Source organism: Hypanus sabinus, chromosome X1 (assembly GCF_030144855.1).
Source record: "Hypanus sabinus isolate sHypSab1 chromosome X1, sHypSab1.hap1, whole genome shotgun sequence".
Classification (NCBI taxonomy): Eukaryota; Metazoa; Chordata; class Chondrichthyes; order Myliobatiformes; family Dasyatidae; genus Hypanus; species Hypanus sabinus.
Genome location: NC_082738.1, coordinates 17,173,983 through 17,200,292, shown reverse-complemented (window position 1 = coordinate 17,200,292; position 26,310 = coordinate 17,173,983). Strand labels below are relative to the sequence as shown.

Below are 26,310 nucleotides of genomic sequence, written 5' to 3'. Positions count from 1 at the left end.
AAGTTGCTGTATTTTATAGTATCGCGGTTAAATGTTAAAAGTGAAAAACTTGAGGATATCTGCCTCGTATGCAATTTAAATAAATCCTTTATTTGGAGTTATATTTGATCCAAAATTTGTGACGGAACTTCGTCGGTGTAAAAAGCTAAGTAAATAACTGGTAGATAGGTTGCAACGGTGTGATTTCTAAAAGTCATGAAAGTTTCTAGTTGTATTTTGTTTCCAAGTCGGAAGTGGGTTTGGGGGTGTGTCGTTTGGCCCTGGAGTTGGAGAGGCGCTACGTGGTTCACAATTGGAGACGAACAAAAGGTTCTCTTGAATACATTGATTTAATCCATTCGGATTAAACATAAAATAAATAATTTTAGATTGTTTATTTCAGTCATTTTGTTTCCTATTGCCTCGATAATCGAGTAAAGAACTCAGAAACGAATGAATTTGTTCCTGACGAAAATCAGGAACTGGTTTTGAATAAAGGGGCTGGGTTTGTTAACGGGCTCCATTTAATTAAAATCTATGTAGTCCATCTCTTGACCGATTCAAATTGGGCATTGTCGATAATATCAATTTAATTAACAACCTTGCAACTAAAATTTTTTTTGTTCCTTTTATTATAGAAACACTCCTAACTACTTAAGAAATGATCAATGGGGACCATTTTAAATGCAGAAATTGTATTTGTTAGGCCTATGAAATTTGAGAGTAAAATGCCAATAGTCTGAATGTACCGTTATTGAAATGTTCTAATTTCGTCGAAAAAATGTGTACTTATTAGCTCTGTGACTTAATTTATATAAAATACTACTTTTTAAAAAAAATGCTTACACTGATCCCCATAAATTCAAATATGTTTAGAGACGATGTTGTAGGTTTAGTATTAATTAAATGGGTTATGTATGAACTCAGTAGTTAAATAACTGCTAATTCATTGAACTTTTTCTTTCCCAGCACCCCTCCCCCTTCCTCATGCTTCCCTGTAATAAACAGTACCTGTCATGTGGTGGTGCCCTGTAAACTCAGATTGACATTCTTGGTAAGATTTGTTGCTCTTTTATTGTTATATTAGGATTGTGCATTTAAATCTGGGGTGTCTGCTGTATAATGGTCAGAAAAATAAAACAATGTATAATTAAGTGATCCTGGAAAAATGTTTAATGAGTGGTACCTAACTAAAAGCTGATTAATCTAGTGATGATAAATTATTCTTGGTTCACAATCAACTTTGAGTTTTACTTTTGTGGATTATTAGCTTTTAATTGTAGTTTATTGTTATATTAAAATATTTTTGTGGAGTAAAACTTTTGTTGGTAGATGGAGTCAAAACATGCATCTTCTACCATCCAGTGTTGAAAGCATTTCGTGATCTAATGAGATAAAAGATTTTGCCCTAAGCTCTAGCTGTCCTTGTATCACAAAATCTGATTTCAGCCTTATTTTTGAAATAAGCATCTTGAGTCAGTATTGGTAGGCAGTTGTATTACTGACCCAAATATCTATCTAATGGAGTTCATTGGGAGGCAGATTTTAAAACTGAAACAGTATTAATTTATATGCTCACCTGCTAACTATACACTTGAAGTTGTTTGTTAATTGTGAAATTATTTTCTATTTTTAAGATAGGAGGATGCCATTTGGCTTTTCAAGTGTTGGTTCTGAGCAAAACCAGCTTTCCCCCATTTCTCTGTAGTATTGTCTCTTTCATGCCCATTAACTCAATCCTGATTTTCTTACTCATAATCATTATGTACTGTGTCGTAAGACAGGGGCGATCATGGTCTTTTCATGACTATGATTGTTCTTAGCAAGTTTTGTACAGAAGCGATTTGCCATTGCCGCCTCCTGGACTGTGTCTTTACAAGATGGGTGGCCCTGGCCTTTATCAATACTCTTCAGAGATTGTCTGCCTGGCGTCAGTGGTTGCATAACCAGGACTTGTGATATGCATCAGCTGCTCATACAACCATCTACCACCTGCTCCAATGGCTTCACATGACCCTTATCGAGGGTGGAGGGTGCATAAACAGATGCTACACCATGCCCAAGGGTGACCTGCAGGCTAGTGGAGGGAAGGCGCGCCTTGCATCTCCTTTGGTAGAGACGCATCTCTGATTTTCCTACCCTACTACACACTTCAAAACAAGGTTAATTTTCAGTAGCTGATTAGTCTGACAGCCAGACTCTTTCAGATGTGGGAGGATACTGGAGCTCCTGTGGAACACCCACACAGTCACAGGGAGGACATGGAAGTTAGGATCCAAACCAGGTTTCCGGATCTGTGAGATGGTGCGCTCTGTGCTACAGTGCTGCTCTGTTTTCCACATAAAGTGTAAGATATTATGCCTCCCAAGTTTTTAAAGCTCCAATGTGCAATTGTTTATGTTGAAGTGAATAGCCAGAAGTTGTTACCAATGGGACTCCATTGGTTGTGCAGACAGCAGAGCTGCTGCCTTCTAGTGACCTGGGCTAGACCCTGATTTTATTTTCCCTGTCCCTGTATGGGCTTTCTCTAGGGGTTCTGGTTTTCTCCCACAGTCCAAAGACATACTAGTTGAGTTGTTTGGTTAGTGTAAATTACATCAAGTGTAGATGAATGGCAGGAGAATCAGGGTATTTTAGAATAGGCTGTGGGGAATGGGATTGATGGGCTGTATTGCAAACTGGCTTAGACTCAGTGGGTTGAGGAGAAATGTGAAATAAATATAAAAATAGTCCCAATGAGCTCCTTTGGCTTAGTTCCCAAACAAACTAATGTAGCTCTATGCTCAACTGCTTTCCATTATGTTCGTCTTCTTATAGCTTGGTCCTCATTTAAATTTTTATAATTTATTCTAGTCTAACTCTATTAAGAAATTCTGTCCCCTTGCATTCCTCCATCCTACCATCATCCTTCAAGTTCTGTTTTGTGGGCAGCCCCCACAAATGAGCTCTCATAATATTGAATTCAAAGATCTGATTTATGTACCTGCATTTATTCTATCAACAACAGAACTCCACTTTTAGTAATTGTTCATTCATTACAGTTCTGTGGAACAATGTTACCAAATAGTAATTTCTATATATTTTCCTCCTTCCGGACAAAATTGACTTGTACAAATCTGTAAAAATGGAGGGCATTTGTTACCCAGGCTTGGCTTGTGATAGTCTTCAGGTGGTTCTTTTATAAATTATGGGAAATGGAGCTTGGTGTATACAAATGTGATCTAATCCATGTTGGATCTATGGAAAAATAAATCAGAATATTTTCTAAATGATGAGATTAGGGAGGAATGAAAGGTTCTTAACATAAGTTTTGTGGGCTGGGAGAAAATAAAATTAAAAAAAGGTGACCTCAGTTTGAGGAAGTTGGAATGCAAGGGGGTGGAGTTATATTTTAGTTTAGAGTGGCATGGTGGTGTAGAGGTTGGCTGAAAGCTATTACAGGTCAGCTGTGAGATCAGAGTTGGAATTCTGCTGCTGTCTGAAATGAGTTTACACGTTCCTCCTGTGACCATGTGAGTTTCCTTTGGGTGCTCCAGCTTCCTTCCACTTTTGAAAGATTTGCGGATTAGGGTGAGTGAGTTACGGGCATGTTATGTTGGCACTGGAAGCACAGTGACATTTGCGGGCAGCCCAGCTCAATCCTCAATAATTTGATTTGACACAACTGACACATTTTGCTGTGTTTTTATGTACATGTGATAAATAAAGGTAAACTAATCTTTAAGCTTTAGTTAGTCTTGGGTCAGATTTTTAAGTGGAACATGAAACCTCTGGGAAGTTTGACATGAAAGAGTCAGGACATATAAGAATTCGGGACATTATTGATGAACATAATTCAATAGGGTAGATAGAACCTTCTTCCTCAGTTGGGAATGTAAAACAATAGGGCACAGTCAAAATTAAGCCATTTTTAGGAGTGAAATGGCAATTTTCTGAAATCAGGAACTTGGCCTTCAAAAGATTGTAGATATTGAGTTAATTTGAAACTTGAGACTTGATAGCAATTTGGTAGGGCAAGGTATCAAGGGACATGTATTTCTGAATAATATATTCATGATATAGTACATTTCCTAATGTATTGAATTCCCTTTTATAAAATTTGTCTCACTACTTGTAAAAGGACTTGTTCGACCTTTAACTCTGTTTTTATGTGTTGGCTTTCAATTTTCTTTGGGAGATTACAATTCTGTCTAGTGACTGTTGACATTTTTTCTATATTAAATACATTATATAAAGTTTATTACAGTAGAGTATCTGGTTAATTCCCATTTTATGCTGATTTGGATTGAAACTGAGGCAAAAAAAGGTGTATCACAAGTAAAAACTGAAAATCTGAAAAGCTCTGGAGGTCAAGCAGACCTGTGGAGGGGGAAATTGATTAACATTTCAGAACATTAACCGGTTTCTGTCTCCAGAAGCTACCTGACCTGAGAATTTCTATGATTTTGTGTTTTTTAAATCTCAGGCTTCCAATCTCTGCAGTTGCATGCTTTTTGGTTGAGGTACTACAGTTGGCTGAAGTTGAGTTCTTTAAATAAATAAATAAGTTGAATTTGGCCATACTGTTGTCTTGCTAGAAAGTTTGCAAGTATAGATTTTGGGTGAGAATACAATTAAATTCTGTTGTAGCACCCTCCATAATGGAATGATTTTTCTAGCTATTGCTTATTTTGTGCCACCACCCACTACAAATTCCATCCTAGTCGAGAGGAAAAGAATAATGCTATTAATAGAAAATCTGGGTATCCATTGAACTAGGGTGCCAGTTATTTCCATGCAGGACTGTTTGTGAAGGCCCACCGTAAATTTTGCAATTTGTACAAAGCATTTATTAGCAATTTGGGGGACCGCTCTGTCGAGCACTTCTGCTCCATCTGCTAAAAGCAGAACTTTCCAGTAGCCAAACATTTTAATTCCGATTCCCATTCTGACATTTCAGTTCACGTCCTCCTTGTGTGCCACGGTGAGGTCACTCTCAGGGTGGAGGAGCAACACCTTGTATTTTGTTTGGGTAGCCTCCAACTTGATAGTATGCATATCAATTTTCTTTCTGGGAAATCTTCCCCCCCCCCCCCCCATTCCTCACTCAGGCAGGCGAGAAGTGGTAAGAGGCCAATCACCTCTCCCTGGTGATTTCTCCCCCCTCCCCCCTGCCATTTCTCCTATGGTCTTCTATCACATTTCTTCCTTTCCAGCCCTTTACCTTTCCTACGCATCTGGCTTCATCTATCACCTAGCTATCCTCCTTTCCCTCCCCAAACCATTTTATCCTGGTGTTTTACCCTTTCGTTTCCAGTCCTGATGAAGGGTCTTGGTCTGAAACATTGACTATTTCTTCATTTCTATGGATGCTGCCTGACCTGTTGAGTTCCTTCAGCATCTTGTGTGTGTTGCTTATCAGCAATTTTTTTTGTTGTCAAATGGATTTTGTGCAATTTGTCTTGTAAAAGGAAGCCATATTTGGGGAGCCTTAGAGCCTGTGTAATTGGCAAGTCTGGTAAAAGCAAATTCATAATTGGGAAAATAAATTTTATACAGTTTTTTAAAAACTATATAGTTGCTTTTTTACAGAGAAGGATGCCATTACTTAGAAATTGCTATTACTCAGAAATAAACCAAATAATACAAAGTGATGGCATGCCAAAAGGAACGAGCTTTCTACTTTTCTCCTGCAACCAATTTTAATGTTGTGACAAATAATCATTCATCGTGTTAAAGCCAGGCTGGGTTCTGAGCCTTCTGCTTCCACCTACACTTGGCAGTTATTTGGAAGTGTGGAGGTCAAGCTGAATTTTTCTCCCCTTTTGTTGATACTTGGTACACCAGCAGATGTCAAGTAACGGCATACTTGGAATGATCTTGGGATCTTTTTCATTTTGAGAGCGAGAACAACTGCTGGAAGTGTATTTGCTGAAGTGCTTTTTGTGCTGTTAGTATGTAGGCCCAATTATAAATAATCCCTCATTTATAGATGCAAGTGCAGCTGATTCATCTGTCAAAAATTCAAATCTTGTTTATACTATTGAAAGTCCAAAGCTAGGTCAGTGTAACATAGTAGACTGTGGCCACAGGACGAGACCATTTAGTGGGATGTTCACATAAGGAAGTTGACTCCATTTTTAATACTGTAACAAGATCACTTGTCTCCAGCATTTACAGGAAGCTTTCCTTAGCGAGATTTTAAAACAAGGATAGGATGGTTTGGATATGAATCATTTCTCTTTGTGCCTCAAGTTCATTTATCTGCTTTTTTTTCTTGGTCAGTGTCCTTATTTAACATAAATCGAAACTGAAATCTACAGATTTTTAGTTCATCTCACATCAGCACTTTTTCTGCAGGTGGGGGGGGGGGTTTCCAGATTTCCATAACTCTGTGGGGGGGGGGGAAGAGAGGTGCTTACTGGCATCACTCTTGAATAGCCTTTTAACTAAAGTTATGTCATTTGCTTTGAACATCTCTGGGAGGATTTTTAAAAAGTATCCAATCAATTTATTTAATTCTTATTTTATTTAGAGATACAGTGCGGAACAGGCCTGTCCGGCCCACGGAGCAGCGCTGCCCAGCAACCAGTCAATTTAACCCTAGCCTATTCACAGGTAGCTTAATCACAAGACAACTTACAATGACCAATTAACCTACTAACCTTTGTCTTTGGACTGTGGGAGGAAACTGAAGTACCTGGAGGAAACCCACACACACATGGGAAGAGTGTGGAAGCTTTCTTAGAGGACATCGGAATTGAACTCTAAACTCCAACTCCCAGAGCTGTTATAGTATTACACTAACTGCTATGCTACAGTGGAGTCCAGATTAATTAGATCTCCTTAATATTCTTAACTCAAAGGAATGTAGTAAATCATGTCTTTGAAACGAATCCTCATAAACTAACCCTTTCACCTAGAGATTTTAGCTTAAATCTGTACTGAGTCCTCAAGGCAAATACATGTTTCTCAAGATGAGATGCTACAACTATATGCAGCACTCTTGTTGCATTCTTCCCAGGGCTTCAGGCAAACATAATATAGCTGCCACCCCATTGTATTCAAGTGTCCTTGAAATAAAGACTAGCGTTCATTGATAACCTTTTCTGGTGATTCTTCTATATGGACCTCTGCTTCAGTTTCTAGTTTTTATCAATTAGAAAGTACTTTTGAAATTCCCTCTAAATTTGGAACATATTTGCCTACTTGTTTAATGTACCAATGTTTCCACATTTGTACTCTGTGACACTAATTACTTTGCCACTAAACGTTGGATATATGCAACACACACAAAATGCTGGTGGAACGCAGCAGGCCAGGCAGCATCTGTAGGAAGAAGTTCAGTCAACATTTTGGGCTGAGACCGTTTGTCAGGACTAAGTGAAAGAAAAGATAGTAAGAGATTTGGGAGGGGGAGGGGGAAGATCTGTACTGATAGGAGAAGACAGGAGGGGGAGGGATGAAGCTAAGAGCTGAAAAGGTGATTGGCAAAAGGGATACAGAGCTGGAGAAGGGAGAAGATATTGGGACGGGAGGCCTAAGGAGAAAGAAAGGGGGAGGGGAGCACCAGAGGGATATGGAGAGCAGGCAAGGAGTGATTGAGAGGGACAGAGAGAGAGAGGGAAAAGATGAATTAAAAAAAAAGGGATGGAGTAAGAAGGGGATGAGGGGTATTAACAGAAGTTAAAGAAATCAATGTTCATGCCATCAGGTTGGAGGCTACCCAGGCGGAATATAAGGTGTTCTTCCAACTTGAGTGTGGCTTCATCTTGACAGTAGAGGAGACCATGGATAGACGTATGGGAATGGGACGTGGAATTAAAATGTGTGGCCACTGGGAGATCTTGCTTTCTCTGGCGGACAGAGTGTAGGTGTTCAGCAAAACAGTCTCCCAGTCTGCGTCAGGTCTCACCAATATATAAAAGGCCGCACCGGGAGTACCGGACACAGTATATCACACCAGCCACCAATATATAGAAGGCCTCAGATTGGGAGACCTCCAACCTGATGGCATGAATATTGACTTCTCTAACTTCTGTCAATGCCCCTCCTCCCCTTCTTACCCCATCCCTTATTTTTTATTTATCATTTTCCCCCTTTTTTTTCCCCTCTGTCTCTCTCACAATCACTCCTTGCCTGCTCTCCATCTTCTTCTGGTGCTCCCCTCCCCCTTTCTTTCTCTCTAGGCCTCCTGTCCCATGATCCTCTCCCTTCTCCAGCTCTGTCTCCCCTTTTGCCAATCAACTTTATAGCTCTTAGCTTCATTCCTCTCCCTCCCCATCTTCTCCTATCATTTCAGATCTCCCTCCCCTCTCACTTTCAAATCTCTTACTATCTCTTCTTTCAATTAGTCCTGACGAAGGGTCTTGGCCTGAAACGTCAACCGTACTTCCCATAGATGCTGCCTGCATTCCACCAGCAATTTGTGTGTGTTGCTTGAATTTCCAGCATCTGCAGATTTCCTCGTGATTGGATATATGCCTTCCTCTTACTCATAATTTATAGATAAGTGTCAAAAAATTGAGGCAGATCGTGATTGAATTGGGTGTTAGGAAAGGTGTATGGAGTAGAGGCCGTACCAGCTACATCCTGCTTTTTGGAATAGGTACACATTAACCCGAATATGGTTTGTTTTGTCTCCCAGTCAATTAGCTATTTATGTCCAGAATATATTTTCAATTCTAGCTCTGTTTTGCTCATTGGCCCTTGTGCAACTTTGTCAATGGTTTCTGCAAGTCCATATAGTAACGGACAATGAATTACTTGTGTATCATGTTTGTGTTCTCTACGTAAAAGTTACTTGGAGCTGACTTGTCCTTTACAAATCCATGGTGGCTCCCTGATTAATTCTAATTTATCCAAGTACTTAGTCACTGTTTCTAATAACAGATGCTAATAAGATGTAAACATTATGATCCTGATTAGGGCAAGAATAATAAAAGTTGATCGATATAGTGCGGGATTATAATGAAGAACATCAAGGAATATTTCCACAAAGGCCATAAAATATAGGAGCAGAACTAGGCCATTCAGCTCATCAAGTCTGCTACACCATTTGATTCATGGCTGATCCATTTTTTCCCCCTCTCCCCAATGTTGATGCCTTCTCTCCATAGCCTGATCAAGAACCTATCAACCTCCGAGTTAAGTACACCCACTGACCTGGCCTCCACAACTGTGCGGCAGTGAATTTCACATTCACCATCCTCTGGCTAAGTAAATTCCTCCTCATCTCCATTCTAAATAGATTGCCCTCTATTCTGAGGCAGTGTCCTCTGATCATAGACAACCCCACTATAGGAAACATCCTCTATATGTCCACTGTATCTAGGCATTTCAACATTCTATAGGTTTTAATGAGGTCACCCCTTATTATGAATTCCAGCAAATACAGGCCCAGAGCCATCAAATGCTCCTCATACAATAATCCTTTCATTTCCGGAATCATTCCTGTGAACCTCCTCCGAATTCTCTCCAATGTCAGCATATCCTTTCTTAAATAAGGGCCCCAAACCTGCTCTCAACACCAAGTGAGGCCTCACCAGTGCCTTATAAAGCCTCAATATTACTACTTCGTTTTTATATTCTATATTTTTATTTCTGTGGTTTTGATGTTCTATTGGTTTGGGAACTATGATGATCTTGATAGATTTCACTTGATAATAAAGGCCCTGTAAAACCTGTTCATAATCTATACCAAAAGGTCAAAAGTTAATTTCTTGATTTGCTTTGTATCTATGTTGTGAACCTGAGCTGGGTAAGCAGTTAAGGTGTTAAAATTGGTGTGTGATTTACACGCTAGGGATAATTAGCTGTGGTTGATGTTCATCTCAAACTATTAAATCTATACATGCAACTGTCTGCAGAGGACAAGATTGGGCTTGTTTGTGTTGAATAGTTGAATCTCATCAATGGTCATTTTTCAAGTTCAAAAAACATTGGCTTTAAAATATATAGTTTTAATTTATAAACTATGTTGCCAATGCATAATTGGACAAATGTTTTAAGGAATTTGAGTTTAGAGCAAGATAATTGATGACATTTTACTGGGGGTGGGATAAATATAGAGAGGTGCACAACCATCTGTAGTTTTCGGAGAGTTGTGTGGCAAGACAATTTTGGATGTTTGGAGTCCTGAGACCATGAAGAGAATTGAACATGATAATAGGATGATTAGATCGTATAAGCCATCTTCATGGATTATGCATGGGTGAGAATTTGTGCTATTAAGATATGCCAGCATAAGTATAGGATGAGAGGTTGGCCAGGAGAGCATGGGAATTGTTGATTTTAAAGATGAAAAGGATGGATTAAGATTGTGGCAGAAGGGAATCTGAAGGAGAGATGAGATTGGAATCATTAGAGATGAAAATACAGTCGGCCATCCTTATCCATGAGGGATTGGTTCTGGGACTCCTCCCCCACCCCCCCCCCCCGACCCCCTGCGGATACCAAAAAAACGCGGATGCTCAAGTCCCTTATTTAACCTGTCTCAGTGCGGTGGACTTTAGGACCCGGCGGAGCTCGGGACCCGCTGCCCATGGCTGCTGCTGAATCCGCAGTGTTTCTGTTCCGTTGACGGAAAACGATCACGATTGAAAATAAAGTGGAATTAATAAAGCGATCGGAAAGAGGTGAAACACTATTGGTCATTGGAAAAGCGTTAGGCTACAGTCGGTGAATGATTGGAACAATTTTAAAGGATAAAGTGAGAATAATGGAGCATGTGAAAGGCCCTGCCCCGATGAAAGCTACAATTATTACTAAGCAATGTGGTGGTTTAATTATTGAAATACATATGTTTAAGTGTTTTTATATGCATAGAAAGGTAAAATATGTACTATATACTAAGACCAATGTTTGACTAACTGATGCTAAATAATGTACCTGTTCCGACTTACTTATAATACCTAATACAAAGAAAATGCTGTGTAAATAGTTGTTATACTGTATTGTTTAGGGAATAATGACAAGAAAAAAAGTCTGTACATGCTCGCAAACGAGTGCTGGAGAGAGAACTTCAGGATTTTCCCGATCCGCGATTGGTTGCATCCACGTATGTAGAACCCGCAGATAAGGAGGGCTGACTGTAAGAGGTCTTTGTAATAGAGGGATTACTTATGTTAGAAAGTTGCCCTGGTATTAATGAGGTAGATTTCCAACAATCACTTCCCTTCCCACTCCCAAGAAACATTGAACATGCTCCTGGAATCTGTGATTGACATTGACTGTATTCTGCCAGTGAGTAATATCAAAGAGATGAGATTAAGTTCCACTGCCTTGCTGCCCATACTCTGGAAATGAGGGGAGCTGATTTGCAGTTGGTGTCTTTAAATGGACATGTAAAACAAGTGGATGAATATTGAGATTTTTATAACATTTTAAGTTCAAAATACAAAGTTTAAGTTCTGAGTACCCAATTAGCAAAGCAGTGTAGAGGTTAGAACTATGGTGGCTTTTTATTTTAACTTTCTTGTACGAAAAACTGGTGTGTAATATAAATGACAATTTGAGTTGGCACATGGGTAATCTGGATATCCAGATTAGGTTATGGTTACCACTCTAAGTAAAATAATAATTTGAACTCTGTCATAGTACGTTTCACAAACACATTAGGCAAATAGTAGCTCCTAATAATAATCAAATACCCAAACTCAATTAGTCTTGATTGCATTGAATGCTGTTTAAATCTAACAAGTCTAATCCAGGTCGGTCTATGGCATGGATGACTTGCATTTTGTGAGCACACACAGATTAACTTTTATAATTTTATTCTTGATGAGTTGTTGAAAGTTCTGGCAAGAAAGTTTTTATGATGGAATTCAGTTTGTTAAGGCTATCCCATTGCTTATCAAAGATCTATCTACCTTAAAGCATTCAGAGACTCTCCTTCTATTACTCTTTGAAGAATCACCCTTTATTTTTATACAGTGCTTGTTGTACATGTGTGATATCTCCCACAAATAAATGTGGCTACCTCTGATAGTAATTTCACAATTAGGAATGGGGGGAGCATGAAATTGAATTGCAAAAGAAATGTAGTTGTTTCTCCACCCCAGTTACTCTGAGCAAGATTTTATTACCATTTAATGTTTGAACAGATGAATAATTTTTCATAATTGTTCAATGCCAAAGTTAAAACATTTCACATGGAGGGTAATCAGGATTAATAACTTTTTTTAAAAAGGGAAGAAAGCAAGCAGGTAAATATGAGGACTAACTTTACAATTAGTGGAAGAATGTTTATGCAATACTATAAGAGAAATGACTCTTGAACCACAGCAAATCAGTCCAACTCATCCTTTTATTTCTTTTATACTAGTATGCTGTATTTAATTCATTAAGCCTGGAGACTTGGAGAAGGTCATTATTAGCATTATTGCCTCATTAATACAATTTTGAATTGGAGCACTGAGTTCATTTAGTACCCTCAATTTATTATATGTGAAAATCATTGGGAAAGTGTACTTAAATTTTACTTGTGGCCTGGGCTTGAGCTTTCCAAGTGCACTAAAGTGGTTCAAAGGTCTGAATTGTGTGTAAATACAAGTATAATTTGGTAGTTTGGACTTGCACATTTGGGACAGCAACTTTTCCAATCTTCAATCCCGAGATGAATTGGCATGTTATGTTACTATCTGATAATTGACCCAAGCAGCTGAAATTGTATTGGGTCCTGAAATTTTATCTAATAAAAATGTCAATCTCAATTTTGAAATGTGCAATTGACTTCCACCTCCCTCCCCACCTCAACAATTAACAACTGTTTGGGGCAGAGTATACCAGATTTTCACAACTGTATCAGTGAAGAAATGCTACTTAACGTCACCAGTGAAGTGGCATAACCCCCTTGTGAGATTCCCACCAAAGGTTATTGTTTCTCTCTCACACACCTTTTAATCATTGTAAACACCAGTTAGATCATTCTGTAGACCTGAGGGAATATAGGCCATATATGTATAATCTGTACTTGTAACTTTAGTCTTTGGTCCAGGCATTGTTTGGGTGAATCTGAATTGTAACCTCTCTGATCAGTTTTTCCTGAAGTATAGTCCCAGAAAACAGCAATTCATTTGCTGTCTTTCAAATGTTTTATAACTTTAGTATAACTTAAAAACACTGAGGTTCTAATCCCTTAAATATAAAATTTAGCCCCATCTATCCAGTTTTTAATATCTGTGCATTAGCTTCTTAACCTCATCCTACCTATTATAAATAATACTTAACATTCAATTTTCAGTACCTTTAAATATTACTTTGGGTATTTCTTTTTCTGTGGATCTATCCAAGTTCCATTTTGTGCAAATTTCACCAAAGCCAGCACCCTGCAAACCTCATTCCTCCAATAATGCAGTATTAAATAAGTTTCATGTGCTGTTCTTTCAAATGAACTGATGAGTTGATTTTACTGATTTAAGATTCAGAAACAGATTGCCATATTTTCTTGCATATGTCATTGTATTTCAAAATAATTAATTTCTGTGGAATTCTGGGATGTTTGCATAATGCACATCTTTTAATACTATTAGTAATTGCAGGATCACAAATATTACAGTACAGAGGAAGTCTACTTTGCTTATTGAGTTAGTCCTAGCTGTTGTAAGAGCAATTCAGCTAGTTCCACTCTCCCATTGGTCTGATTAATTCTTTTAAATTTTTACCCTGTTCTCTTTTGAACCCACATCATCTCGGTTTACTCCTGACACCCACGCTATCCCAGCCAGTTCTCAGCCAGTTTGATTCACTTAGTAATTCGGAAACGTCTGATAGCACAGTCGGCCCTCCTTATCCGCAGATTCCATATGTGCGGATTCAACCAACTGCAGATTGAGAAAACCTGGAAGTTTTCTCTCTAGCACTTGTTGCTTGAGCATATACAGACTTTTTTTCTTGCCATTATTCCCTAAACATTACAGTATAACAACTATTTACATAGCATTTACATTGTATTAGGTATTATAAATAATTTAGAAATGACTTTAAAGTACAGGCAGTCCCCAGGTTATGAATGAGTCCCATTCCTGAGTCCGTCTTTAAGTCAGATGTGAAGTTGGAACAGGTACATCTGGTATTATTTAGCGTCAGTCAAAACGTTTTTCTTAGTATATAGTACATTTTACCTTTCTATGCATATAAAATACTTAAAACATACATATTTCAATAATTTAACCACTGCGTTGCTTCGTAATAATTGTAGCTTTCATCGGGGCAGAGCCTTTCACATCCTCCATTAAAATTGTTCCGATCGTTGACCGACTGTAGCCTAACACTTTTCCAATGACCAATGGCATTTCACCTCTTTCCGATCGCTTTATTACTTCCACATTATTTTCAATCGCGATTGTGATTATTTTCATGAACAGAAACACTGCAGATTCACAGCTGCGCCGCCAGGTCCTAATGTCCACCGCACGGAGATGTTAAATAAAGTCTGGGGTTCTGCTGGGTCCTAAAGACCACTGCTCTGATAAATGTTAAATAAGGGACTTGAGCATCCGCGAATTTTGGTATCCGTGGGGGGTCCTGGAACCGATCTCCCACGGATAAGGAGGGCCGACTGTACTACATACACCAGTGGCAATAGGACCAGACAACATACAAGCCATGGTATTGAAAACTTGTGTTCCAAAATTGGCTAATAAAAAACACAAAATGCTGGCAGAACTCAGCAGGCCAGACAGCATCCATGGGAGGAGGTAGTGACGACGTTTCAGGCCGAAACCCTTCATCCTGCTGAGTTCTGCCAGCATTTTGTGTTTTTTTTTATTTCCAGCATCTGCAGATTCACTCACGTTTCCAAAATTGGCTGCATGTCCAGCTAAGCTGTTATGATGCTTTACATTTGGAATCTTCCTGATATGAAAAAAATTCTTGTGAATTATGTCCCATTTGCAAGAAGCAGAGCAATCCAGTCTGACTAATTGTCACCCAATCAGTCCACTAAGTCAGAAGCAAAGTGATGTCATCAGCCTTCCTGTCAAATATCACTTACCAATAATCTACTCGTTGATGCCTGGTTTGGGTCTAGCCATGGCTACTTGGCTGTGAATCACATTAAAGCAGTGGTGAAAAATGGACCAAAAGGCTTAAGTTCATAGGTGAGGTGAGAGCAACTGCCCTTAATAATGAAAGCAATATTTAACCAAATGTGGCTGCAAGAAGGCCTGGTAATATTGAAGTCAATGAGCATAAAAGGGAATATATTCAATTTGTCACCCTAACCTCAGTATCGATGTGGGAGTTCTTCAGGACAGTCTTAGCTGAGCCACTTTTGGTTATTGCTTTACACCATGAAGTCAGAAGTGGTATTTTTTTCTAATGATTGCATAATGCTCAATCCCATTTGAGAACTTTGAGGCTTGGCTGGTAAGTAGCAAGTAAGTTTGCAACATCAAAATGGCAGACAATGGTAATTTCCTAGAAGAGGAAGTTGAACCCCTTATCCGTAATGTTTAATGACATTACCATTGCCATGTCCCCCACCATCAAATTCCTATGGATTATATTGCAGAAACTGAACTATGTTGGTCACATGAATATCCTGTTGGTCAGAGAATCCTACAGCAAGTGACTTGCCTTCTACTCCCTAATGTCTTTCCATTATTTACAAAGTGCAATCAGGAATGTGATGGAATACTTCCCTGGATACAAAATCAAGGCCAAATAAGCCTACTTTATTGCTTAATGAAAATAGCAAAACCGCAGGTCTGTGAAATTTGCAATAAAAAAAGCAGGAAATGCTGGAAACACTCAGCAGGTTAAGTAGTATGTGGAAAACAAAACCCTATCTGCCACCCTAAATGTTCACTCCCTCTCTATTGCAGTGAAATTGTGGGTGCACTGTGTACCTGCATGTACTTGCCCTGCATCTACTTTGCACAAAAGATTCAAAGTATATTTATTATCAAAGTATGGATGCAGTATACAACCCTAAAATTTGTATTCCCCACAGACAGTCATGAAACAAAGAACAACCATGGAACCAACTCATTCAAAAAAAATCAGCCCCTCCCATGCACAAAACAGGTTGCACAAATAGCACCAAAAATTGTGAGCAAAAACACAGAATATAAAACAAAATCAAAAGGCATATTTCAGTCCAGTTTGTTAGTGTTCATTATCTGCAGGCTGCCACAATTCAAAAATCACACAAAAGTAGTAACAAAAAAGAGCAACTAGAACACATCATAAACTTGAATTTGAGTCCAAATCTACAATCCCTGTTAATTAAATCTTGCTGTGGCACTATCTGTGGACAGCAATGAGGGAGAGGGAGATCATCAAATGGACCTCTGCCACCTGGGATCACCACTACTTACAGGTTTTTCTTCAAGTTGCCCATCATTCTGACCTGTGGGAATTATTAGCATCTTTTTGGTAGAGTGTACTGTAATCCATGAAGCTTTCCCCTCAACAATATTGTGTAAAATCTTCAGAAGAATTATAAGGTCACATTTTATAAAGATCACCTGACAGCAGCAGCAAGGCAATCTGCACTAAGTGGCCACTTTATTAGGTACACCTGTACATCTTGTTAAAGCAAATATTTAATCAACCAATCGTGTGTTAGCAGTTCAATGCTGAAATAGTCCTGCCGAAAAGTTTCTGCCCAAAACGTAGACTGTACTCTTTTCCTGGATGCTGCCTGGCTCGCTGAGTTCCTCCAGCATTTTGTGTGTGTTGTAAAAGGTTCACTTGTTCAGACCAAACATCAGAATGTGGAAGAAATATGATCTAAGTGACTTTGATTGTGGAATGATTGTTGGTGCAAGACCAGAGTGGTTTGAGTATCTGAAGAAAAAGCTGATCTAAGATTTTCACGCACAGCAGTCTCTAGAGTTTACAGAGAATTGTGCAAAAAAAAAATGATAGCATCCAGTAAGTGGCAGTTCTGTGGGGGGGGGGAAACGCCTTGTTAATGAGTGAGACTAGAGGAGGATGGCCAGACTGGTTCAAGCTGACAAGAAGGCAACAGTAACTCAAGTAAGCCAGTGTTATATCAGTGGTGTGTAGAAGAGCATCTCTGAATGTATTACTATGTCGAACCTTGAAGTGGATGGGCTACAGCAACAGAAGACCACAATGGGTTCCACTCCTGTACCTGATAAAGGTGCAGCTGAGTATTATTCAGAAAGTAGTAATAGGACATTTACAAAATAACAATGGGTTTGGGCAGAGCAAGCAGCTTTATGAAAGGGAAATCATTTATAATAAATCTGCTGGAGGTTTTTGAGGTTTTAACTCGCAGAAAAGGGCAAACTAGTTGACATGCATTTGGACTTTCAGAAAGAGTTCCATAAGGGACTACATAAGATTACTAAACAAAATCAGAGCATGCAATATTGAGAATAATATGTTATTGTGGATTGATTAACAGATAGAAAACCTGAGTAGGAATAAATGGGTCAATTTTAGGTTGGGAGGCTATGAGTAATTAAGTGCTGCAGTGATCTGCTCGGGCCTCTTCTGTTCACAGTTTGCACTAACGACAGTACACAGCTAAGTGGCATTGCGGATTGTAATGAGGATGCAAAGAGGTTCCAGGAGAATACTGGTTAACTGAATCGCATGACTATGGCAGATAGAATATAAGATGGAACATGTTTGGTAGCAAAAGCAGATGGTGGAGTATGTTTTTTAATGGGGAGTGATTAAATATCTTTTAATATTCAGGGGGACCTGAATCACTGGAAGCTAGAGGTACAGCAGTGGATTTAAAAGCCAATTTACACTGGCCTTTATTGCAAGAGTATTTGAGTATAAGAGTTGAGATGTCTTGCCCATTTGTGTGTGGCCCTGGTTACATTGCATCTGGAAAATTGTATACAGGTCTGGTTTCATTCAATGAAGGCTTGTCAGATTGATTTCTCAGCTTAATTAAGTAGACAGGCCTATAGTCCTGTGTTCAGAAGAATAAGGTGTGCAACTTAGAAATTTCTTGTGGGTCTTAACAGGGTAGATACAGAGTTGATGTTTCCCCGGCTGGGAAGTTTAGATATTAAGGGAATCAAATATGGAGTTCATACAGGAACATGAAACTGAGGTAGGTCAACTATTATCACATTGAATGGTAGAAGAGGAGTGATGGGCTGATTGGCTTTCTCCTACTTGTATTTCATAATACCTAAAGGAAGTCTTACAACAGTGATTAGCATTAGTTCAAAGAATACTGTTAATAGGGAATAGAGGAGCTGATGGCAGGTTTCAAGATGGAATTGAGGGTGAGAAAGTTGAGAATTGATAGGTTAAGATGAGCAATTGTATCATCTCAGAGACTAAGGCATATGAACTTATTTTATTCTTCCAGTCGTGAGGGTCAATGGATTCAAGGAATGGATTTTTGAACATGATCAAACAAAATTTGTTTAAGCACAGTGGCATGCAACACTGTGCTTACTGGCCATAATGATTCTAAAGTAGTAAAACTTGGCAACAGAGAAAGGGAAGTATTGGTTTTTGAGATGCTAAGGCCAGTTTAAATGATTGAAGACCAGACTAATAGTGTTCCAAGTGTCCTTTAGCCTTTGGTCCCAGTATTTGAAAACAAAAAAATCTACAGATGCTAAAAATCTGAAACAAAAATGGAGAATACTGGAAGTGCTGAGCAAGTTAAAAGCCATCAATGGGGAAAGAAACAGAGCATTGACTCTGAGAGCTTCCAGCATTTTCTGTATCATCTCAATGTTTGTGCTACTAAACTGAAGAAATGGTAAGAATTGGAAGTTGAGAAATCTGATAGGAGTAAAGATTTCAAAAGTGCACACAACAAGGTTTATATAATAATTGGCAGAGGGCTGAGAAATACATGCTCTGAAACAACTCATTGTCGTTTGTGTCGCCTTTTCAGAGTATAAGAGGACCAAAGGAATAAGTGCCAAATCCATTATGTACAGATCCATCACTGATGTGATGGGGAGCTGATGAAATGTGAAGCTGGTTAGAGAAGCCTAATTGGATGTGGTAAATAATTACCCTTGGTTTCAGCCAGGTTGAATTTAATATATTAATGTGTAAATGAGGTGAGCCTATTTAACGTCTAAAAGTGCATAATGTGGCATATGAACCTCGAGCAGTGGTAGGAAAAGGAGTTATTAATGTGGAGATGATGGAGAAGTGGGAGTAGAGAAAGTTGTGATGAAATAAAGTGGGAGAGAATTGGGAAGTAATCTGGTTTTTGCAACTGCCAGTGAAAAATAGTACACAACAACAAAAGTCAACTGGGTCTGGAGATAATCTTTGTATGCAGATTACCTGATTGCCTCACTATAGAAAGCATTATAGAAGATTTACTAAGATGCTGCCTGGATTAGAGAACATGTTATATGAGGAAAGGTTGAGTCAGCTCAGGCTTTTCTACTTGGAGTGAAGGAGGATGAGAGGTGATTTGATAGAGGTGTATAAGATTATGAAAGACAGGTAGAGTGGAGAGGCAGTGCCTTTTTCCTGAGGCAGTAATGCCCAATACCAGAGGACATCTCTTTTAAGGTTGTAGAGGAAAGTTTAGGGGGGATGTCAGATGTAGGTTTTTTTTTAAAACAGTGGAGGGTGACTGGAACACCCTACTGGGATTGGCGGCAGAGGCAGATACAATAGAGAAATTTTAAGAGACACTTAGCACATGGATGGAAAAAAAAGTGAGGGTTATAGGCTGTGTAGAACGGAAGGGTTAGATGGATTGTGGAGAAGGTTTATATAGGTTGGCACAACATCGTGGGCGTACTGTGTTGTACTGATCCGTGTTTTATGTTCAGTTGGACATGAATTATGAGTTAACAAATGAAGTTTTAAAGAATAACCAAGAGTATTTACTGAGGGTCAACTGAGAGGAAATGCATTGTGGGAGGAAGGGCAAGGCTGTAGATAAACTTGAAGATAAGGATGTAATTTGGGTGTTTTGGGGGAAATGAGCTATTACAGGTTGATATTGGTGGTTGACTAACATTTAATGAAAGACAAAATGTCTGGAGGGAGGAATCTGGAAGATGGATGCTTATAGATTGGATTAATCAATTGTGAAAGTGGCCAGTTTGTTTTGGTCATAGAAATTCCTATTCACCCCAGAAAAGTGATCAGAGTAGAGCCTTATAAACAGTTAAATATCAGACTTGCATCAGTATGCAGTATTCAGTATGCTTTATAAAGAATACTGAACAATGGGTCATGGAGTTGCATTCTGAGGACAGATAACTTGCAGACAATTTATTATTTTGGAACTACTTTCTGTTACTTGGTTGAGCCTGTTCATTAACCTCTAAAATGGCAGGTTTCAAGTCTCCTGAGCTCTGCCTTGCTAGAAAACCTTCAAATATTTTGTCAGCCATTGTTAGGTAAGATAACTGTAAAGGTTGTTTTTCAATTTTCTAAACTGCTTTCTAGGATTACAGAAGAGATATTCAAAGTTTTGCATATTTAAAATAAAGTTTTGAGTGATTTTTCCCTTGGTTCTTTCATTCCCTTCTCAGCTTTGCTTGGTGCATTCTCGAGATAAGTTGTAAAACCTGAAATGTGAAGTTTACATGGTGTGTTTGTAATCCACATTCAAAAAAATATACAGTGGATTCTGTTTAATTGGGACTAGTACATTTTGGCCCAATTAAGTGGCTGTACCAATTAGCCAAAGTTTAATGGAAATAGTTAAAAAAGTATAAAAAAAGACAAACTATCATTTAATGGAGTAACAATTTATGTATTTGAATAAAATACAGAACAAGTTAAAACACTACCAATACCTCTGCAGGACTATAAAACTGCATATTAGTTCCTAATTATCGACGGAGGAATTCATCTGTCATGTTCTTGTGTAAATGGATTGCCTTCACACGATGTTTTAGATGATTGCATCCTTCAAATTTACATTTTCATTGTAACATTCAAGATTATTATTGATACCTTAATTCTTTGTAATTCCTAACTTGTTGAAGTAGTGAAATTGTTTCATTTTCACTCCCAGGCTTCTCTGGCATCTTTAAACCTGAATGCTTGAAACCACAGTGAGCAAAACAGTTCCGAAATGTCTTGCTGCTTATTTGTCCCTATTTAAAACTGATCACTTTAAGCACAGTGAGTGTGTAATGGCCACACAAGTTCATACAAAATGATGTTAATTAGAAACTCTTCGGCAACAGTCTCCTGTCCCAATAAAGCAGCGTAGTGTCCTAAATAGACAAATGGAAGATGTAGCTTTGCAGTGAGTAACCTGGATTTAGTGCTCATGAATGGGATCAATGTTGGGAGAATTATGGTCTTGCCATTAAGTTTTTGTTGGCATTGAAAAATCTACAATATGGTAATGTATTTGGACTAAAAAAGCAAACTTTGCAATCAAGTCTTCTAAATGTTTTAGCACCTACAGATAGTTACAGCTGGCTGTGGATTCAATACTGATACTGCAAATACCAAAGGATGTTAATAGTTTCAGGGATAATACATGCACTTGGGCATTGTAGGTTAGAAAATACAGTCACTCTTGTATGTTTCTAATATATTTGCTTTATTTGCTTGATTTTTTAATGTCTTTCTATTTTCTTTTGTTGTGAAGAAAAGAGTCACAAACAGCTATATACTATATTTGAAAAAGGGATTGTGGGTTTAAAAAGTTACCCTGGGGCCTTTTGTCCCCTCCAAATTCCTACATTGTCACGAAATTGTTTTTTCTTTCTTGTTTGCTATTCTTTCACTTTCTACTACTATTTCTAATAACCCACTTCTTTGCTCTGCTGCTTCAAGCCTTTTAAATTGCTCATTTGAACCCTGGACCATGCTCAGGGGGCCCTAAAATATTTTGCTACCAATCAAGTAATTAGTGTTTACCAAAGTTCTACATACAGCAGTGAGATAAATGAGGGATATACTGTATGTTAGGTAGGGAACCATGTGGTTAAATTAGGCATACAGTATCTGCTTAGATTTTATAATACAAATTTAAATCACGCAAACACTGTCATTGAGACCTTGAGCTTTAAATTCTTACTTTTGAAATTAGAAACATTAGTTACAGAGGGGAAACTGGCAAAATATTCTCAAAATAGTTCAGTTTGCAATCAGTTACTATTTTACACACTCACCCAAAAATAAATGTGGACATGGGCATTTATAACAACATCAGTTGACACAAAGCATGCTACCATGACTAGACGAAAACATGTCACGGAGATGAGAAGTGTGCCATATTACTGATGTTACAAACTTGTTTGTAAATGTTAAATTTTTTGGCATTGAGTGACTGACAATGATTGTTGAAACAAGTTTGTAGTATATTGATGTTTTGTTGCTGACGGTAAGTTTAATTGCATATACAGTGGATTCCAGTTAATTGGGACACATTGGGAGCAGCACATCTCGGCCTAATTAAGCTGCTGCCTGTTTAATTAAGCAATTAGCTGCAGTTTCATGGAAATAGTTAAAAAAAAATATTAAGAAGACAAACTACTGTTTAACTGAGTAACAAATTATTTAAATGAATAACAGAATAAATTAGAACATTCAATACTAATGCAGTACGATAAAACTGTATTAGTGCCTAATAGCTATAGATGAAGGAATTTATTCGGTGTATGCTGCCACGCTCTTCTGACTGTAAATCAACAAATTCAGCGTAGACACCTAGTGCAGTTAATGGACTTCGTACAATGCTCTTGACAGTTGATCCTCCAAATCTTCATTTCATTGTAACAAGCAACATGATTGTCAATACTTTCAAATTCTTAGTAGTTCCTAACTTGTTGAAGTTGTGAAATTGTTTCATTTTCACTCCTGGCTGTTTCTGGCATCTCCAAGCCTGGATGCTTGAAATCGCAGTGAGCAAAGCGCTTCTAAATGGTCTTCCTGCCTATTTCTCACCAACAGCGTAAACAAACACTGCTTTTTGAAGACAAACATATGCGACTGACGCTATTTAAAAATTGTTTGCTCTGAGCACAATGTAGTGTCTAATAGCCATGCAACTAATGCTAGTTTAAAAACAGTTTGGCAACAGTCTCCTGCCCCAATTAGTGTAGTGTCCCAAATAAACAAAGGGAATCCCACTTACTGTCTCGATTAGTTTCTGTTTTTTTATGTATGAATAAGCAGCTGTCCTGATTAACCAATGGCCCAAATAACCAAAATCCACTGTAATTGTATTTACTTCTTATTTTTTTCTAGTTTTTTGAAAATGAATTATGGGACAGTCAAATACTTCTCAAATGTAATGTCCCAAATCTGCATGAAATGGGGCATACTTTTAAATACAATAATCTGTGGTATTACCTATGTCTAAGTTTGCAGCTTAGAGCACCTTCAATCTTCTAGTGCAATAATTGCCTACCCATTTTAAGATTGCTGCTTGGGATATGCTGAAAACAGTGGGGCCATAGGGCCATAACCATAAGCCCAGTGAAGGTGAATGATCACATTTCATTTTTACACTTGGCTTAGCTTATAACTTTCAAGAACCTCCCATCCATTATTTGGTTGCCTCTTAAATTTGACTCTTCAATTGAACTTGCACCGTCTCGCTTCATTTGCTTGTAAGCATCCTCTCTAATTTTAGAAAAACACTTCAGTTTAGCAGCCTGTATCTCATCCTCATGTTATGTTCCTCCCCCACTGCCCAGGGTGAAACTTTCAAATATTGGAGGAAATGGTTTTAGGCTCTTAAGTGAGAGGGGTTAAGCTTAAAGGAGATTCAAGTTGTTTTACACAGTGGTATGGTCTGGAATATGCTGCCAGTGGTGGTTCAAGAGCAGATATGATGGTAATGTTTGAGGTACCTGAACACAAGAGATATGCCACAGCCAGCACAGAAATTGTGGACTGAAAGGCTTGCCCCTGTGCTGTACTTTTCCATGTTCTGTGCTTCCCCTCTTCCCCTCACTCTGAAGTCCCCTATTTTCTTGCATTTATTGCAATAGTAGGATAGTTTTGGGCTACAAATTGTTCACCAATATATTGTGTTAGGCTTAAGAATATTTTATTTTAAGTATTAGCTTATAGTTGCTTCCCCTTTTGCCCTAGTGTGCTGATTATGGCATCACTGGCATTGGTTGTTTTCATAGCCTCACTCAGACAGTTGGGATTTGAATATTGAGCTGATGATCCAACCCTTGTGCCATGTACACATACTACATATAATTATCTGTTGTGGGCTTCTCATTGATGTTTGTGCTGCCCTAAATTTGGCTCGAAACTAACTTCTTCCTGCTCAAGGGACAATATTAAATAAAGTCTCAGTGATGTCAGTACACGGTTCCAATGGCATAATATTTAGTAGTTCCAGTTAGCTTATTATTGGTGGCTTAGGTTAAGTTTTATTCATTTCCAAGTTATGTGTTTTAAGCATTCTCTGGCATCTATTTTATTTAGCAATACAGCGTGGAGTAGGCCCGTCCAGCCCTTTGAGCCACACCACCCCAGACACCCCGATTAACCCTAACCTCATCACAGGACAGTTTACAATGACCAGTTAATCTACCCGGTACATCTTTGGACTGTGGGAAGAAACTGGAGCACCCAGAGAAAACCCAGACATTCCACAGGGAGGACATGCAGAGACTCCTCACAGAACAGCACCAGAATTGACCTCTGAACTAAAGAATGCTTTGAACTGTAATAATGTTAGCTGTTACGATTCCATGGTGTCACAGCATTTTAATCATGATATTTTATGAACTTTACCAAGGTTATGGGTACATTCAAATCAAAGCTGCTTTAGTTTTCAGATTAGTAGTGTTGTGTTGAAATGCAGTCAGTGCCTCTGAGATAAAACTTTATTTAATTGCACCCTTCCAATTTGTGTTCTAGCCACTTGGTTGTAATATTGAAATTCCACCATGATTATCATGTTAGTTTTCTAAAAAAATCTGTTAATTTTTAGCTTGTGGGCTGATAACAGTTCCCGGTTCTTTGTTCTCATTTCTTACCCTTGTTGTTGGCTGTTTTCATCATTCTTTTCATGGCTGTTAACTTGTAAGTGTATGTTTTGTTAATGAAGTTTTCATTCAGTTGTAAACTTGGAACTTTAGCTGTGGCTTATATGGATGATTGTTTTGAAATCTATCTGATGTTAAATTTACTCCTTGATTTTAGTGTATAAGCCTTGGTTTAAATAAAATAACTTTTGCAGCTGTTGCTTCAATTTCTGAGCAGGCATATTTTTATGGCCAGACAAGATCTAGGCTTGGGAAGATCTGATCCAGTGAACATTTAAAAAGTATTCACCCCCCCCCCCCCACCAAAGTTTTAATCTTTTATTGTTTTACAAAATTGAATCACAGTGGATTTAATTTGGCTTGCTTGACACTGATCAACAGAAAAAGACTCTTTTGTGTCAAAGTGGAAAAAGATCTGTACATAGTGATCTAAGTTAATTACAAATATAAAACACAATGATAGATTGCATAAGTATTCACCCCCTTCAAGTCTGTATTTAATAGATGCACCTTTCACAGCCTGAAGTCTGTGTGGATTGGTCTCTATCAGCTTTGCACATCTGGACACTGCAATTTTCCCTCATTCTTCTTACAAAACTCCTCAAGCTCTGTCAGATTGCATGGGGATCGTGAGTGAACAGTCCTTTTCAAGTCCAGCCACAAATTCTCAAATGGATTGAGGTCCGGACCCTGACTTGACCCCTCCAGGATATTAACTTTATTGCTTTTAAGCCAATCCTGTGCAGCTTTGGCTTTATGCTTGGTGTCATTGTCTTGCTGGAAAACAAATCTTCTCCCAAGTCGCAGTTCTCTTGCAGACTGCATCAGGTTTTCCTCCAGGATTTCCCTGTATTTTGCTACATTCATTTTATCCTCTACCTTCCAGTGAAGCATCCCCACAGCATTATGCAACCGCCACCATACTTCACAGTAGGGATGGTGTGTTTTTGATGATGTGCAGTACTTGGCTCACTCCAAATATAGAGATTAGTCTGATGGCTGAAAAGCTCAATTTTGCTTTCATCAGACCATAGAACTTTCTTCCAGCTGACTTCAGAGTCTCCCACATTCCTCTGGCAAACTCAAGCTGAGATTTCATGCAAGTTTTTTTCAACAGTGGCTTTCTCTTTGCCACTTTCCCATAAAGCTGTGACCAGTGAAGCACCCGGGCAACAGTTGTTGTATGCTCAGTCTCTCCCATCTCAGCCACTGAAGCTTGTAACTCCTCCAGAGTTGCCATAGATGATGGCCTCCCTCACTAGTCCCCTCCTTGCACGGCCACTCAGTTTTGGAGGACAGCCTGCTCGTAGCAGATTTACAGCTGTGCCATATTCTTTCCATTTCTTGATGATTGACTTAACTATACTCCAAGGGATATTCAGTGACTTGGAAATTTTCTTATATTCATCTCCTGACTTGTGCTTTTCAATAAGCTTTTTGT

The 26,310-nt window shown here is 38.5% G+C and overlaps 1 protein-coding gene across 1 annotated transcript in view; it reads left to right on the top strand.

Moving 5' to 3' along the window:
- The first annotated feature begins 243 nt into the window (after positions 1-243).
- The window catches only part of kmt2d (lysine (K)-specific methyltransferase 2D), a 248,352-nt gene continuing 222,285 nt past the window's right edge, over positions 244-26,310 (top strand). The window contains exons 1-2 of the mRNA XM_059955967.1: positions 244-309; positions 949-1,033. The gene's annotated coding sequence lies outside the window, so the exon portion shown is untranslated. The remainder of the gene's footprint in view (positions 310-948; positions 1,034-26,310) is intronic.